At 32.7% G+C, this 16,134-nt stretch overlaps 1 protein-coding gene across 4 annotated transcripts in view; it reads left to right on the forward strand.

The window, feature by feature from the left end:
• LOC118182375 (uncharacterized) overlaps window positions 1–16,134 on the forward strand; it is a 411,384-nt gene that overhangs the window by 74,232 nt on the left and 321,018 nt on the right. The window contains exon 1 of one of the 4 annotated variants that reach the window (XM_085814498.1): window positions 15,512–15,609. The exons of the other annotated variants lie outside the window; for them this stretch is intronic. The gene's annotated coding sequence lies outside the window, so the exon portion shown is untranslated. Of the gene's footprint in view, window positions 1–15,511; window positions 15,610–16,134 lie in introns of those variants that run through there. 4 annotated transcript variants of the gene reach the window in all.

Genomic DNA, 16,134 nt, shown 5'->3' on the forward strand with positions numbered 1-16,134 from the left:
ACGAATTTTTATGAAATGTTTATTAAACTATATTATGTTATTTTTTAATTAATTCTTTTTTTCAGGTTTTATGTAAAGTTTATGAATTAAGTAATAAATTATTTTTACTTCTGTATTTTAATTAGCATATTATTTGCTTCATAGTGTTTCACAATAAAATTATAAATTCAATAAACTTCTTAATTAACATGCTGTAATATAGAGAGAGCATAAAGTTTGTTTTCTGTTGTCACATGTTTATTTCACAATTTTGTATGCGAATCTCGAAATTTATAATAACTAGGAATACTTTTTTAGTATCACTTTCGAAATGGTAAATATTAAGCTTAGATTTATTACATATTATGTTTGTAAAAAATTATAGGTAAAATTAAAATGCATTAAATTTTAAGCTAAACTGAAGTATTAATTTTAGAAATAAATTTCTTAAAGGCATAATTGTATTAAGAATTTTAAGGGAAACAAGGTTTTAAAAATTAAGGTCAGTTGGCAAAGTTTTATTCTTATTCAAAAAGCATGACATTAGGTTTTTAATGAAAGACTTCTATCTGTTAATTCAAAGGAAATTATTTGAAGGTAAGTAAAAAAGTTATGCATTATTTCAAACAATAGCAGACTGTTGACAAACACTGAGTGCAGATAAGAATAAAAAAAATTAGTTAGACGTTGTAATTCAAGCGTATGAACAAAATTTTGAATTCCTTGTAGTAACAAAATGAAGTTCATTGCTATGTTGAATTCTTTAATTTACTGAAAATGTCATTTTTTAGAAGGAGAGAATATATTTTTGAAATATGAAGAACAGCTGTTCTGAGTTCTTCATAGAAATACTTCACAAAATGTCTTTTACTGTAATAATATGATCATATCAACATGCAACATATAAGTTAAATCTAAAGCAACATGTGTCTATTTTAGCTAAAATTACTAAAAAGAAAGTTCTAGAACATATCTTATTAACTGACACTAAAACATGCAAATAAAACACTATTTTTTTCAGCTATTTTACAGGGCAAATATAAGGAGTAGCATATCAATTTGAACTTTTAAATTAATCAAAATGATAATATGAAAGGCCTTTCAATAATATCAGACATAAGTTTCTCTTCATAAAACAAAAATACTCTGCAACAGACTAATGTTACTTTTTGAAAAAACGAATATTGCTGTTGAAAGCGCATCTTTTAAATTAATGCTATTCTGAGGTCAAATTGACTAATTTAAAAAGCCAAACTATTATTGCTTCACTTGCATATATCTGTATAATGATATACACATGCAGATATTGTTTTACTCAAAACATCTTGATTTCAATATATTTTATTATAATAAGCATCATTTTAGACAAAAAAAAATCTACTACTTTTATAAACATATCCTTTAGTATTATCTATGAAAAATATATTCTACACACATAATTACTTAATGGGATATTAGAAGGAAATAATCTGAAACCTTTACAGATACAACCATTGGAATTTTACGTAAGAAAAGTATCTTCTACTCACATAATAACTTGCTATAATAATACAAGTAAATAACCTGTAACGGTTACAGATATATCTGTTGAGATTTTACATGAGAAAAACATGTTCTTTCTACATAATTATTTGCTGTAATATTACACGCAAATAATCTGTAACCATTACAGATATATCGTTTGGGATTTTACATGAGAAAAACATGTTCTTTTTACATAATTATTTGCTGTAATATTACACGCAAATAATCTGTAACCATTACAGATATATCGTTTGGGAATTTACATGAGAAAAATATGTTCTACTTACATAACTATATGCTGTGATATTACAAGAAAAAGATCTGTAACCATTACAGGCAAAACTCTTGTAATGTTACAAAGAAAACACCTGTTTCTGTTACTCAAATAACCCATGGCATCCCAGTTTCCATGAGTTTTCTTAGTAACTTTACAGATTTTTTTTTACAGTGTAGTCTCTGTAAAGCATCTATGTTTAGTTCTTATTGAGTTAGGTTAGTTTACTTCTTATTTTCTACGTTTTAGATCGTAAGTGCTGGTCTCTGTACCCCGAAGTGCGAGAGCGGCTCTACGCTGTGAAAAATAAAGGGTAAAATTAACCCTTCTTCTTGGTGTCCTACACACTCACGAGCATAGTTTGGGTAAGCTCCCTGCTTCCATTCAGGATTTGTTAATGTTTCCAAAGGCAAATGGAAGGAACAGCAGTTCTCTACAAGTGACGCCTGAACTAAAAATAGGGGGGGGATGATGATTCTCCGCCACCAGGATTTGGCGATTGGGTCCCCGAAACCCCAGTCTCCATTTAAAAAGGGGAGTATATAAAGTATTTCTCCCGCCTTCTTAGCATACCTTCGTGGTGCAGTGGTCAGCACGCTCGACGCGTATTCGAGAGGTCCATGGTTCGAGTCCCGGCGAGGGCATTGCTCAATTTTCATCTCTTTTGCTTCAAAAAAAAAATACCTGATGTCTCTAAAACTTAACGATAATTTTAAAGATAAAAATAGTACAAGACTACACAGTTCAAGTTAAAAACCTAAGAGGCTGACTCGGAAACCTACTCCGGCGATATACTAACTAGATGGCCAAAATTCGTAGGCGCTACTAAGATTAACAGCTGGTGGACATAATAAAAAACGTGCGCTTCCCTAGCGAAATCACGCTGTGTCTCACCTTTTCGTTTCAATCGTTTAAATACTTCACTACTTCATTTGAATCCTGGCGAAGAAATGCGAAATGAAATAAGAAAATGCAGGAAAGGTTCAAAAATTAATATAACTGTTAGTAAAACTAAACAGGACCCTGTAATGCTTACTGCTATCCAAAACATTATTATAGAAATTGCATATGTAAATTTTTATTTTAGGTAAATTACAAAGAAATCTATTCAATCTGAGTCATTTACTTGTTCTGATAAATAAATATTCATAGCAGAGTAAATGGAGTAATGTTATCGAAGTAAATTTTATTATAATACTTCGTGTATATTAAAGGGCTCATTAAAATTTTTTTAATGACTATTCAGCTGTTTTCCGTGCGTTAGCACATATTCTGAATAATTACGATTATAATCCTAGCGTATTTTTTTATGATTCAGGTGAGGAATTTTCTTCCACCCCCACAATGAAAACTTGAAATGCTTTACAAACTTCCACAAGCTTTGATCTTTCGCTAAATTAATAAAGAATGTTTAATACTTTGTCCAATTTAAAAGAAGAAAATATTTTTATGCGCAAAGGAAATAATCTTTGAAAGAATTAGCAAGGATTTTTATTTCGTCTATTCCATTTTTATAACGTCGCAGTTTTACAGATATGCTTTTTTTGATCTTTTCATTAAAATCATTTTATCTTTTTCTTGCACCCATGTCGTTAATGTAGCTTATTCTAATATGTAGGAAATAACTTGAAGAAAATACTGTATTGTTCAAAACGGTAAAGCGAATAGTATGAAAAAATTACTATGATATTATTTTATCGTAATTAACATCACGTGGAGACGTGGGCGGTAACTTATTAAAGAAAAGACTTAATCTCGAGGATGTAGTTGTGCATTTATTTCATTGCATCGCTTGCGCACGATGATTGTGACAAATGTTTCTCCCAAGTGGTAATATTTTTTACTTTGCAAGTACATGAAAGGCGTTGGCTGAAAATTATAAACTTTTCCCTCCAGGTGTTTAAAAAAATTGCATTCTGAAAACTTAGGCAGTTCTACACTCCAAATATATTAAAGTTTTAACAATTTAAAAATAATATTAAAAAAGGAAATCTGAAAGCTTTCAGATTTTATATTATGCCCCAAAGGGCGTTTTTTTAATGTTTTGTGTGTTACCTTTATTTATGAAATATGATCTTCTTCGCACTTAAACCATAAAATTTAGTTCAACAGCAATATCGCAAAATAATTTTAAAATGAGCATATCTTTAGAGTTTCCTATGCACAGTCTCGCGCGCTGCAGATAAGAGCGTTTTTTTTTTTTCCGTACAGTGTTGCCATGGCTCGCTTTGAAATAGTTGAGTTTCTTAATCAAACATTCGTTAAAGATTTTCAAAATTTGAAATAGATAATAAAACAATTTCGAAAATCAAAATTCGGGCCTGCAGGTGCCCATGTTCGGTTGGGGGACTGTGTTATTCAAAACTGGATGGCTCTAGGTACCATTGTTTTTCCCCCAGTGTGAGAAACATTCATAAAAATTCTTCATTATTTAGTTTCTTTAAATATAATATTTGGCGATTGTATTTGGTGGCAGCAGATTGAAAAGTGAAACGACACAAATTGCCGTTTTGAGATTAATAGCCATTTGGGTCTAAGAATTTGGATCCCTTTAAAATTAAAAACACAAAAATCATAGTACGAAAACAAATTGCATTTTGATCTGTAATCGATTGGTTTGCATTATTTTCAGATCTCAAGTTATCAATTGAAATATTTTGCAGTTGAGAATTTACGCCAGACTTATTAGTGTAAGAATTATTACCCCATAAAGTAAAGATATAGAGCATAAAATCTTATATTTAAAATGCTCTTTTCATAGATGGCAGAAATATATGTAGAAAATAACGCTATAATTTAGTATTTATTGTTAATTAAGGCTACACAAAAACTTTTGCATTTACTTATAAATAAAAGATTTCGTTATTCAAGATGTAGCTGTCAATTTATTTCATTTAATCGCTTGCGCACGAGGCTTACAGCAAATATTGTTCTTAGAAGGTAATGCTTTCTATTTTTCCAGTACGCGAAATACGTGAAGTAGGAAGATTAAATAGATTTCTTACAAGGCGTTTAAAATAGGCAAAAGAGTTCAGTTAAATTTTGTATTTTCTCGACCACCAACACAACATTTTTTTCTACAGACAGACAGGTTTTTCGGTGCACAAAACTTTGGGTCCCACTCGGCAAAAAGACACTGAAGTTGCTTTAGAAACTGACTTAATTCACTGTACTACGAAGTTTCAAATGTAAACAAATAGCGACGTCGTTGGCTTAGCGGAACTTGAAAAACTTTTCAATTGTTGATAATTCCATGAAAATTAACTAAAGGCATCAAAACCTTAACCGAAACATAAGACTAAAATAATTCAATCACTTTTTTAAAGCCAAAAACGCGCAATTTGCGAATATATAAGAATAAAAGAACTTAGCTCACCGAGCCGGGTAACAGAGTGGTTACATATGTATAGAATAAAGTATATAAATATACATATAATATACATATAAATATACATATAAATATAATATATTTATAATATATTTATATGCTTTTGGTGAAGCCGGTTGCAGCTAAAAAGGGAGTTGCAAATCTACATGTTTGAGCAGACCCGTATACAAAATTTTAACGTTCTGGGGGTACTAGTTTTCAAGTTAGGCGAGATACGTACATACGTACGTACAAACATCACGAAAAGTTTTCTGTATCCATTTTAAATCCATTTTTTTTGTCGGTTTTGGGAAAAAAGAATTTTCCTTTATTCTGCGCGTACATATGTAAAGCAAAAACATCGTTCAAATGGAATCGAGAGTGGTCAAAATGGATATTTTCGTTGTAATACGATACCCGAAATTTTTTGCGATTACAATATTTACTTTACTTCGTACCAGGGAAGTAAAAACTACTTTTTCTGCCTTAATGTTTAAATTTCCTCGATTTAAACCCGAAACTTGTTGAGTCATTATTTTGTAACTGAGATTCACATGGTTGTGATAAATTCATTCTCTCATGAGTCATCGTAATTTATCAAATTCAGAATCTCAAATGTGCAATCATAAACAAAACTACTTCTTACGTACTTCTATTAAAACGTAATAATATATTTACATCATAATTATTTCCTCTCATTTTAATACAAAAATAGTGTGCAGTCTGAAACCTTTAAATCTATACTGCGTTAACTGAGTTTTTAGGAGTTTTATTTAATAATATCGTTTTCAGGTAGTTAAAATGGTTCCTAAAAACGATATTATTGGTGACTCTAGTTCACCCGGCAGATATATTTCAAAACACTATTTAATCAAACTTTCGATGATTTGGGTTGAATAAAAAAGAAATAAATTTTTAAATTACTGATTTTTAATAATTATTTTTTCAGTGTGGGCAAACATTTTTTTCAAAATCTTCAAGAAGAAGCTTTTAAGTCGTTTGTAGTTTGAAATTTCTTCGCATTTTCCTTGCAAGAGAAAATAATAAACATTACATTCTTTATGTTGAGATAAAAGAAGAATTATTAAATCGTTTACCAAATTCGATATGCGTAATCTGTTCAATTTAAAATAGTGTTACCGTTTCCTTAACACCAGCCCGCCACGTGTGCGAAGAAAAGACCAAAGGTTATTACGAACAGCTACAATGATTTGGAATTCGTTCACAAAGAGGCTTTTGAAAACTTTGGATGTATTCCAGCGTAATACAAGTAAGATTCTAACGAGACAAAGCCCTCAAGCAAGAGTGTTTCTTCCGGAAAGGACTCTATCTGTTTAGCCAGAGTGGTTCAATCTCCTTAAGCATATATGACATAAAGAAACACCTGTTAATGAAACAAGATCTTGGTCTACCCTGGCCCCAAGTCTACCACGGCTTGGTTCAGGGAGTTTGGGCCTCTCAGGACGCCAAAATGGCTTGACACCGTTAAAACGCCCAAGAATTTTTTGAAGAATGAGAACTACAAGAAGACAGCAGAGGACTCAGTTAGGGTGTAGCCACGGGGTTCCTTGCAGTGTTGCCAAATTGTGCAATCGACTTTTAACAAACTTATGCTACTAAAATTTTAGTATTTGCGATTTTGCAAAATTTTTGCGACATCCATCATTTTCTATGCTTTTTTTTTGAGACTTCAAAGATTTTTTAATATATCGTAAAATGCTTTCATTTTAAAATAATTTATCAATTAAAAATAGTCTATTTAGGCTTAACTAGAAGTTGACGGCTGGCAATTTTATTAGATATGGGCTTTTCTTTTCAAGGCTGCACAGCCTGATGCTGCTATAACGAGAAAGGGGTAAGAGAAATGAAAAAAAGTAAAAAGAAAACGAAAATGCTTCGGGACCTCTCACCACCCTCTCTCACCCCCGTGCATTTTGTTTTTTAAGTCAGTTCCCTCCCCCTCAGTTCTATGGTGATAATGAATCGAACCAAAGAAGTTGCAGCTTGCGCGCCATATATCGGGTGCCCAAACAGAGAAATTAATTAAATTCACACTCTTCATTATAATATTGCTAAGAACTAAGCAACGGAAATGACATGAAAATCAAAGCAACGGCATTTTTCTAAATAACAACAAAAATAAATTTAACAGTGAAAGAACGAGGCTTTTTTTAAGTAATCAGAATCTGAAGCACACAGAACGAAAAACTCACTGAAAAGCATTACTAAATTAAAATGTTCACAATGAAACCAAGAAATCATGAATTAAAAAATTAATTGCCAACTCAAAAAATTTAATACGGAAGCGCTAACAGTCTAAATGTGAGGAATCTCTTAAGAATGGATATCTGAAAATTAATTTAAAAATTAAAATCTAAATTAAATGAGAATTAATTAAAAAAGAAATGTATATCAAAACAACTGAAAATGAGCTATATAGTTTTAATATTTTTCGTTAAAGCTAAGATACGTAATTAAAAAGACTTTGAGAATCGAATACAGTCTGTAAATTGCAAAACCAATAGACGATAAATTTGTGATGACGTCAGAGGTCATGTGAGCCTGCATAACTATGACGTCACAAAATCACGTATTTTGACTTTTCATTTGCGATTTTTTGCGACTTTTTTAATCTGCTTTTGCTACTTTAGTAGAAAACTTTCTGGCAACACTGGTTCCTTGCCGAAATTTCCATGGCTGAGGATTATACATTGCTCGTATCGTCGAAAGAGATCCTTTCTTATACTGTCTTACTCTCGCTGCGACCGCATGGTCGCATAGAGAGTATTTATCATTATATATGTCTAATCGAGGGTATGTATGTCTATACGTATTTATCAATATATGTCTAATCAATGGTAGGATCTTCTTATTAAACACGGCATCGCTCTTTAGGGCACATTTAAGGCTAGCCCCGCGAGAACTATTGGGCTGCCCAGACGGTATAGTCGTTAAAGGAGCTTATTACTGTATCGAATGGCCCGGGTTCGAGTTCCGGAGAAGGCATTGATGTTTGTAAATGTATAGTGTCTTTTGCGGCATAAGGGCACTCTATATAGCGAGCCGAAGACTTCTTGAGAGATTGATGGTAGGGGAAGAGGGGTGGAAGACTCTCATATGTAATGGGGAAAAATGGGAATCAGTTTCCCTTAGGAAGTCCTTTATTGAGGCAACCCTGTTCTTAGACATGTATAAAAATTTAATTAATTTTCAACCGAAGTTACTACATTTAACGGAATAGGAATGGAGATAACAATGAACTTTAACGAAGCCATTATAGGAACTCGTATTTTATATATGGAAACAAAATTTGATATGGATATCACATGAATTTCTTTGTACTGCGGATTAAATTATACGAACTTTTTGCTTGCATTCATTTAAATTTATTTCTCCGAATTGCTCTAACTTAATTAACCAATTCCTCGAGGCAAGTTGAAAATGACTTAAAAAAATGCAAATTTTGAAATTAAATATCCTGGAAAATTTTTGTCGTGCGGGTGCCAAACTTCTTACACTTTATTTCCTTAACGAAAAAAAAAAAAAAAAAAAAAAAAAAAAAAACTTTCCCAAATATAAATATACGAGCCGAGAGACCGCATTAAAACTTGGATTTCATCATTTGTCCAAAATTAATTTTTTTTAAAATTTGGAATTGCAAAAACGTGTATACTTTCGTCATTTAAAATATTTCTGTGATATGATTACGATCAACGACAGAGAAAATAAAGGCCGGGAAAGGACTTTAAGGTGGGTAGGGTGTGTGTATATACATATATAATACACTGGTGTGCAAAAATTAAGGACGAGACGGTTTTTTCAATAAAACCTTGTACAAAAGCTTTCCAAATCAACACATTTAATACCGTAAGATCCCCAATACGTAAGGACATGAGTAATGTAAGCAACACTTACTAAAAGAGAAATCAGAGGGATAAAAAGAAGCTTTATTGAAAAGTAGCATGGAGCGCAATGCGACTGAAGGCCGAAACATCCCTGTGATGGGTGTCCAACAAGAAACATCCGGTCTTTAATAGGAGATAGGATCTCCCCTGACTGCTAGGCAGGTTTCACAGCGTCTGCCCATGCTGAGAATGAGGGTGTCAATGAGTTGTTGAGGCATTGCTGCCCATTCGTGTTGCAGCGCCAATCGAAGCTCCGGAATCGTTACTGGTGATAAGGTACGAGCTGCCAAGCGTCTGCCTAGAAAATCCCATACATGCTCGATGGGATTGAGATCCGGAGATCGTGCCGGCCGATCCATACGTTCAATATCCTCACTCTCTAAGAGCTGTTCGGCAGCTACTGTGCGATGACACGGTGCATTGTCGTCCATGAAAAGGAACTGCGGACCCATAGGGCCTCTAAAAAGACGCACATATGGAAGAAGAATCTCGTTACGATAACGGGTCCCGTTGACTGAACCTGCGTCGAAGATGTGAAGTTCTGTACGACTACCAAGCATGATGCCTCCCCAAACGAGAACGCCTCCACCTCCATACCTGTCCCTCTCAATGATGTTCGAGGGATGATTGCGGCTTCCCCGCTCTCTCCAGATGAGTATGCGATGAGAATCGCTACTCAAACTGAATCTGCTCTCCTCTGTAAAGAGTACTCGTCCCCATTCATTGTCTCTCCAATTCCGGTGTTCCCGGCACCACAGAGAACGCCTTCTCCGATGGGCAGGCGTTAGAGGTACACACCGTACAGGGCGTCGTGCAAACAGACCACCACCGTGCAGTCTTCTGGCCACGGTAAAACGCGATATCGGTCGTCCAGTCGCCTGTGTCGCGTGTCTAGTGATTTCTCCCGCTGTCTGCCGTCTGTTTCTTTTGGCCTGTAAGGCAATATACCGGTCATCTGAGGGTGTGGTTCCTCGTGGACGACCACTACTAAACCCCCGGATAGCTGTTCCTGTAGTTTGAAATTGTCTCCAAAGTCGTGAAACGATGCTGTGAGCAATTCCGAACTCTGCAGCCACACTTGTCACACTGCGGCCTTCCTCCAACTTCCCAATGATTCGACCTCGAGTAAAAGCATCCAAATGTCGTCTAACAGATTGATTATTCGCCATTTCTCGCTGAGGCAGCAACTCGGTGTGATTTTAACTGCTATACGGCGTGCTATCTCTTTGCCAGAAATACTGATCTTACACCGACAACATGCTTTATACTACTCAGACACTCCCCCGTTACGTCTACCTGCATATCCGCGCATGTGCTACCGTACATCACCTTACTTACTCCTGATTGGTCTTTCTGTCCGCTCTGTTTCTTCGTTCAGCTGATATGCTAATTTTTCGACTTCGTTTTTAATTTTTGCACACCAGTGTATGTATGGTGCTGCCGTTTGCAATAAAAAAGGGATGTGCACAACTATATAGATGTAACAGTCTCAGATGCAAAATTTCAACCTTCTGCGGCTAATCAGGTTTGATTTATGTGATTACGGCAAAGCCTTGCAGGCTATCTGTTTAAAGGAAGGGACGCCTTCGTGGAGGACCTTTTTAAGGGAAACTTGCTCGTATTCGCGGGATTTGAACCTCGGACCGAACTACAATGTTCAGCGACTTTCCCTCTCGGCTGCTGTTGAGCTACTTTGAGCTATGGGAGATATGTGCGTAGGTACATACATACATACATACAGATGTCACGAAAAAAGCACTTTGAATCCATTTTGCAATATGTTTTTGAAATGAAAGTGTTTTATTCTGTCCGCACGTACAGTCACGCAAAAAGAAAGTCGTCCAAATGAATTCCGGAACGGTCATAATGGATGTTTCTGTGGAAATGAGATACCTGAAATTTTTTGCGATTACCGTATTTCCTTTAGATCGTACAAGAAAGTAAAAATGAAAGGCAGAAGCAAGTGCTTTTCGAATTTCTCTTACTGTATAATTAAAACTAAATCTACTTAAATGTACTCTGGTACAATATTTAAAATGGAGTAGTGTTATAAGGCATTTTCTTCCTTCTTTTTTCATGCTTTCGTGGTGTAGCACACTAGGTGCGCATTCTAGAGTTCCATGTTTGAGTCCCGGAAAGGGCGTTGCTCATTTCTTCAAGTTCCTAACATTGGAAAATTCTAATTTAGTCACAGTGGCGCCCGAACTAAAAGTTGGTGGGGAATGATTTTTCACCACCGGGATTTGGTGAGTGTGTTCCCTAATTTCAAATTGTTCAAAAATCCTAATGACTCTGAAGAGTAGAAGAACAAAAGAATATGCGATGAATTATTTATTAATATATCAGAGACGAAAACGGGAATAAAAATCTTAATATTCGCGCTTTTTTAACTAACAATGTTTACTTTCTTTACTTTGTTTTGTTTAAAACGTTATTTAATCTTAGAGTTACAAAATTTTCAATATCAGTGAGCTCTCATAACATATAAATAATAATCACGTAGCTTCTAGCTGTAAAAGATAGAATTTAGTTATTAGTTTCTTCTTTACTATATTTTGAGTTCTAACAAGAAAACTATACATATTCAGAAATTTAAGAATCTAATTTAGGAATTCAAAAATTTAAGAGAGAAAGAATTAAATTTTTGAAAACAAAATATGTGTGTCTTTCATCTTTTTGATAAAAAGTCTGGAGGAAAATGGTATTTTTTTGTTGAGTTCCAATTTCACCCAACAAAAGAAGTGATTTTTTCCCCTTTGTGTCATTTTTCTGTGCTTTTTTCTCCTGTGTCATTTCAAGTATTTTTCTCTCCGAGCGATATGAGCGGCAAAAAAAAAAAAATAGGTCCAAATATTTTATTTTATTGAGAGTAATCAAAAGTGTCATTTTCAGAGTCGTATATTAAAAATTCATGAAGCATTTTACTGAAGATAATAGGAACCATTGTTTGTGATCTCAAATTTCATGATGTACGTTTTTAATTTAAAGTTTCTTTCGACGTGCCACCCCAGCAAATTAAATAGAGATAAGTCTAGTTCAATATTCTTTTTTGTTTTCATTTATCTTATGACTGAATGTTTTTAATAACTGGATTTATTACACACTTTTCTTCGTTACTTTATATTTTTCAAACACGAATGATGTTTTTTCCCCATGTCGAGAGTGTGTAGTTAAAAGAACAATGTTTTGAAAAAGATTTTAATATTTAAATGAAAGTTCTTCTATCTTTCATAGTTATTTATTTGGAACTGTCTTAATTATGTAACTATTTAACTACAAACTGTGTTAAGAGTTTAATAAGGAGGTATATTTACTGACAGAATTTTGTTTATTAAAAGGTAACTGAAATAATATTTTTAATTTGACGCTTAATTTTCATTTATGTTATCATACTCATAAGTTTTGTATTTGTAGGACTCAAGATTTTTCGTATAATTTATTTTACATTTTTAATCACTATTAAATTTGTTAGGTATCATTTTGAGAACTGTTTTACTTGAATTGCATAGTAGTAAAATGAATTCATCATTTAATTTCTTTAAATGTAAGACAGGGCGATAATATTTGGTGGCAAAATCTGAAAAGTGATTCAACGCATTTAGTTGTTGCATTCAACACTATGTACCATAAAATGAATTCACAAACTGTGTGCTGAACTATGAACTTATAAATTGCGAACCGTGTAACAAAAAACCAAGCTACAAGTTCATTGTTCATTGCGAGGGCATTGCTCATTTTTAATCTCTCCTACTTTCAAAAAACACCTAATGTCTCGACAACGTATCATAATATAATAGATAGTTTGCTAATTTAATTTTCATGGAGCACATATAAAAATTATATTTCATATTTACGAAACCCTCTTATCCAGTGCTGAAAATATTTTCGTAACATTTTGTATCTTTTTTCGAGATACATTATGTCTATAAATTCGTGTCAAAGGTCATTACAACTTTTTAAAACACATGTCCAACTAGAGTGTATCCAACTATACAATAGCCTTTTCTGAAGTGGGTCCAGAATTTTTGCATTTTATTCAAGTTTTTTAAGCACTAGATTTTAAAGAAATGACTTAAGAAAATTATAGGCATGGAGGATATTATTTTATACTTAAGCGAAATGATTAAAACAAATATGACTATATAAAACTAACATTAAATAATTCTTGTCACAGTTTTTTTAGTGTTGTTTTATTTAATTATCGTAAACATAGTGAAAATGTGAAGTTTTTTTATATAAAAAAAGTCAAGTTGCTATTTCAAGTTTCAAAGTCTTTTTTGGCCATGAAACCCTTAAATGTATAATTAATAATACATTGCTATTATAATATATATTCATGCAATCTTTATGGAAAGTATTTCGTTTTCTTGGGATTAAAAATTGAGTTAAGCATAATCGGGAACCGCTCATTTTTAGATTATTGTTTAAATGACTATTTGGTTTAAAGTATATTTGTATTGCGATCGCTCTGTATATTTGATTTTGAATTTCGGATTTGCATATAATGTTTTTAGACTAATCTTTTTTTGAATGATCGTTTTGCAATATATAAAGTTTTTTTTTTTTTTTTTTTGAGTCAAATTTAAACAATGTTTTTTTTTTTTTTTTTCCAAGTGTTTCGAAGGCATGTAGGGAAAATCCTGTTACATTCGAGATTCACCTTTTTCGGTTTTATATGAGTTTTAATGTAATGTAAATTTGTTTCTTTTTTCGTATTTTTGAACTCAAATTGACCGGGAGAACGAAACACGTTTTCGAAGCGTATTAATCAACTTTTATGAAGCTTTAATTAATTTTCCCTTCATGAGTTCTGAATTGAAGTTTCAATAAAGGGAGATTAATTTTTATATATTTATTATCTTGCATATATTTTCCTTTTTTGCATTTTTAGTTTTCGAGTTTGCACTAGTTAGTATGATCATTTTTATATTGAATTGCTTAGATTTCGTGTTTAACCCCTTTTACAAGGATGCAATTATTAATATTGTTGCGGAATTGCTTGCTTTGACTCCAATTTGCTTTTAACTTTAAACGCTTTAAGTATATTTTACTTCAATTCTGCAGCTATAGCGCAAGGCGGGTTTAAAAATTTTGTTTTTAATTTTTGCCACCTATTAAATTTCTTTATGTATATATAAACTTAAAGCATCTAAAATAATTAGTAAATTCGAATAAAAGCAAGACAGTTTCTCTACAATATAATAATTGCAACAGTGTACAAGAGGTTTAACAAAATATCAGATCTAATCCAATTAAAGAGAGAATTCATAGTAGAACGATGTCGAAAAATAAAAATGCGAAAGGAAAAATATACAAAATTATACAAATAAAAATTAATCTCTTTTTATTAAAACTCCAATACAGAATTCATCAGGGAAAAACGAATTAAAGCTTCGTAAAAGTTGATTAATATGGTTCGAAAATATGTTTCGTTCTCCTGGTTCATTTGAGATAAAAAAACTAAAAAGATTTCATTAAATTTTTATTAAAGACTATTCAGTTTCAGTCCATTAAATGGAACAAAAAATTTATCATAATTCATCAAACATCTGTAACTCGAACAAACAAACAAACACACAAACAGACATTCTTCTCTATATGTATAGATTTTTGTAAAACTTACAAATTTTTGATTAACAAATTCTACGATTTTGACAGCGAGCAGTCGCAACACTTTTCGAAATTAAGCATTTTTATCTCCAACGCGCGAAACTGTTGCCACTCAGGAAAATGAGTGCGAAAATTAGCGCTACCAGAGTTTTTAATTAATATTTCGGCTGATTAAAGTCGTACGAAGATGGGAATAGTCGAAATGGCTTTCTACGAATTTTTGGAATCGGGAGTAATGCATTTAATGTTTGGCAATGCTGTTTTTATTTCATCGTAAAACTTAGAAATTTTTTATTAACAAACTCTAGGATTTGAAAGCGAGCAGTGGCAACAACTTTCGAAATAAAGCAGATTTTCATCTCATCGAGACTGTTGCCATTCTGTTATGAGATTTAATTAATATCTCTGATTTTAGCTACTTTTTTTTTTGGAGAAAAGTGGACGTCGATCTTTTCCAGGACCCAGAAAAGAATTGTAGAAAGTTTGGTGACGATAGCTGCAGTAGTGACTGAGTTATTAGAAGACAAACAAACATTCTTCACTCTCTGTATGCAAGTAGTAGAATAACTCGATTTCGCACTAAGTGAATTTAAGATCATACAACATTATATATATATATATATATATATATATACTTAATGTGAATGAAATGACGAACAGTGTACAATATTAGATAAAATTGCAATATGAAAGTTAATGTTATTTATTTCTTCCTATTTTCGAGCGCTCTATCCTCCCACTTTTTGGATGCACCAAAAGCAACAGGCCTAAGTGGCGCGAGTGTCGCTTCTTTAGAGTGATATCTTAACGATGTTCCCCCAGTTCTCCTAAATCAATCGTCTGCGGCCCATCTCGCAACTATTCCTCATACGGCTTTCCCTCCTCTGAGGTGCGCATCGAGAGAACACCTGTAGGGCACTATGAAGGAAAAACTCCCCGCTGCTCTCTAGGTAGTGTGAGTCATAACACTTGCCTGTAAACTTGTTTAGCTTGCTTGAATTTCTTAGCTTAAAAGTTTATTTCCGTTTTGAATTCTTATGAGTTTTCCGTAGCCTTTTAGAAAAGTTTTACATGTTATAAGGGAAAATATTAACGAAGGGAAATATATTTTGAATTTCTCTACGGTAAATTACATAATATGATTGGTTTTCTTCGCTTAGTAATTTATTTGTTATTTTATGAGAGCTGACCTTTTTGAAATGCACTACTGCTGTCAAAGGAAAAAATTAAAATTTTACTTTATTTTTTGTTAAATCCGTGTAATTTGTAGGAAATGAAAGCACTGTATTATAAAAGCGTTTGTTTATATTTTATTCTTTAAATGTATAAAATTTCAAATTTCGAACTTATTATTTTATTTTAGTAAATTGAGATAGCTTTTATTCATGCAAAATTTATAAACTTTTAGGAATTAACAGAATACATCGGAGATATCCGCTCGCTTATGCTTTTAAGGGTTGTTGGAGCCCAAGAGT

The sequence above is a fragment of the Stegodyphus dumicola genome, chromosome 4, assembly GCF_044657685.1.
Source record: "Stegodyphus dumicola isolate Sdum_Otavi_A_Nest chromosome 4, ASM4465768v1".
NCBI lineage: Eukaryota > Metazoa > Arthropoda > Arachnida > Araneae > Eresidae > Stegodyphus > Stegodyphus dumicola.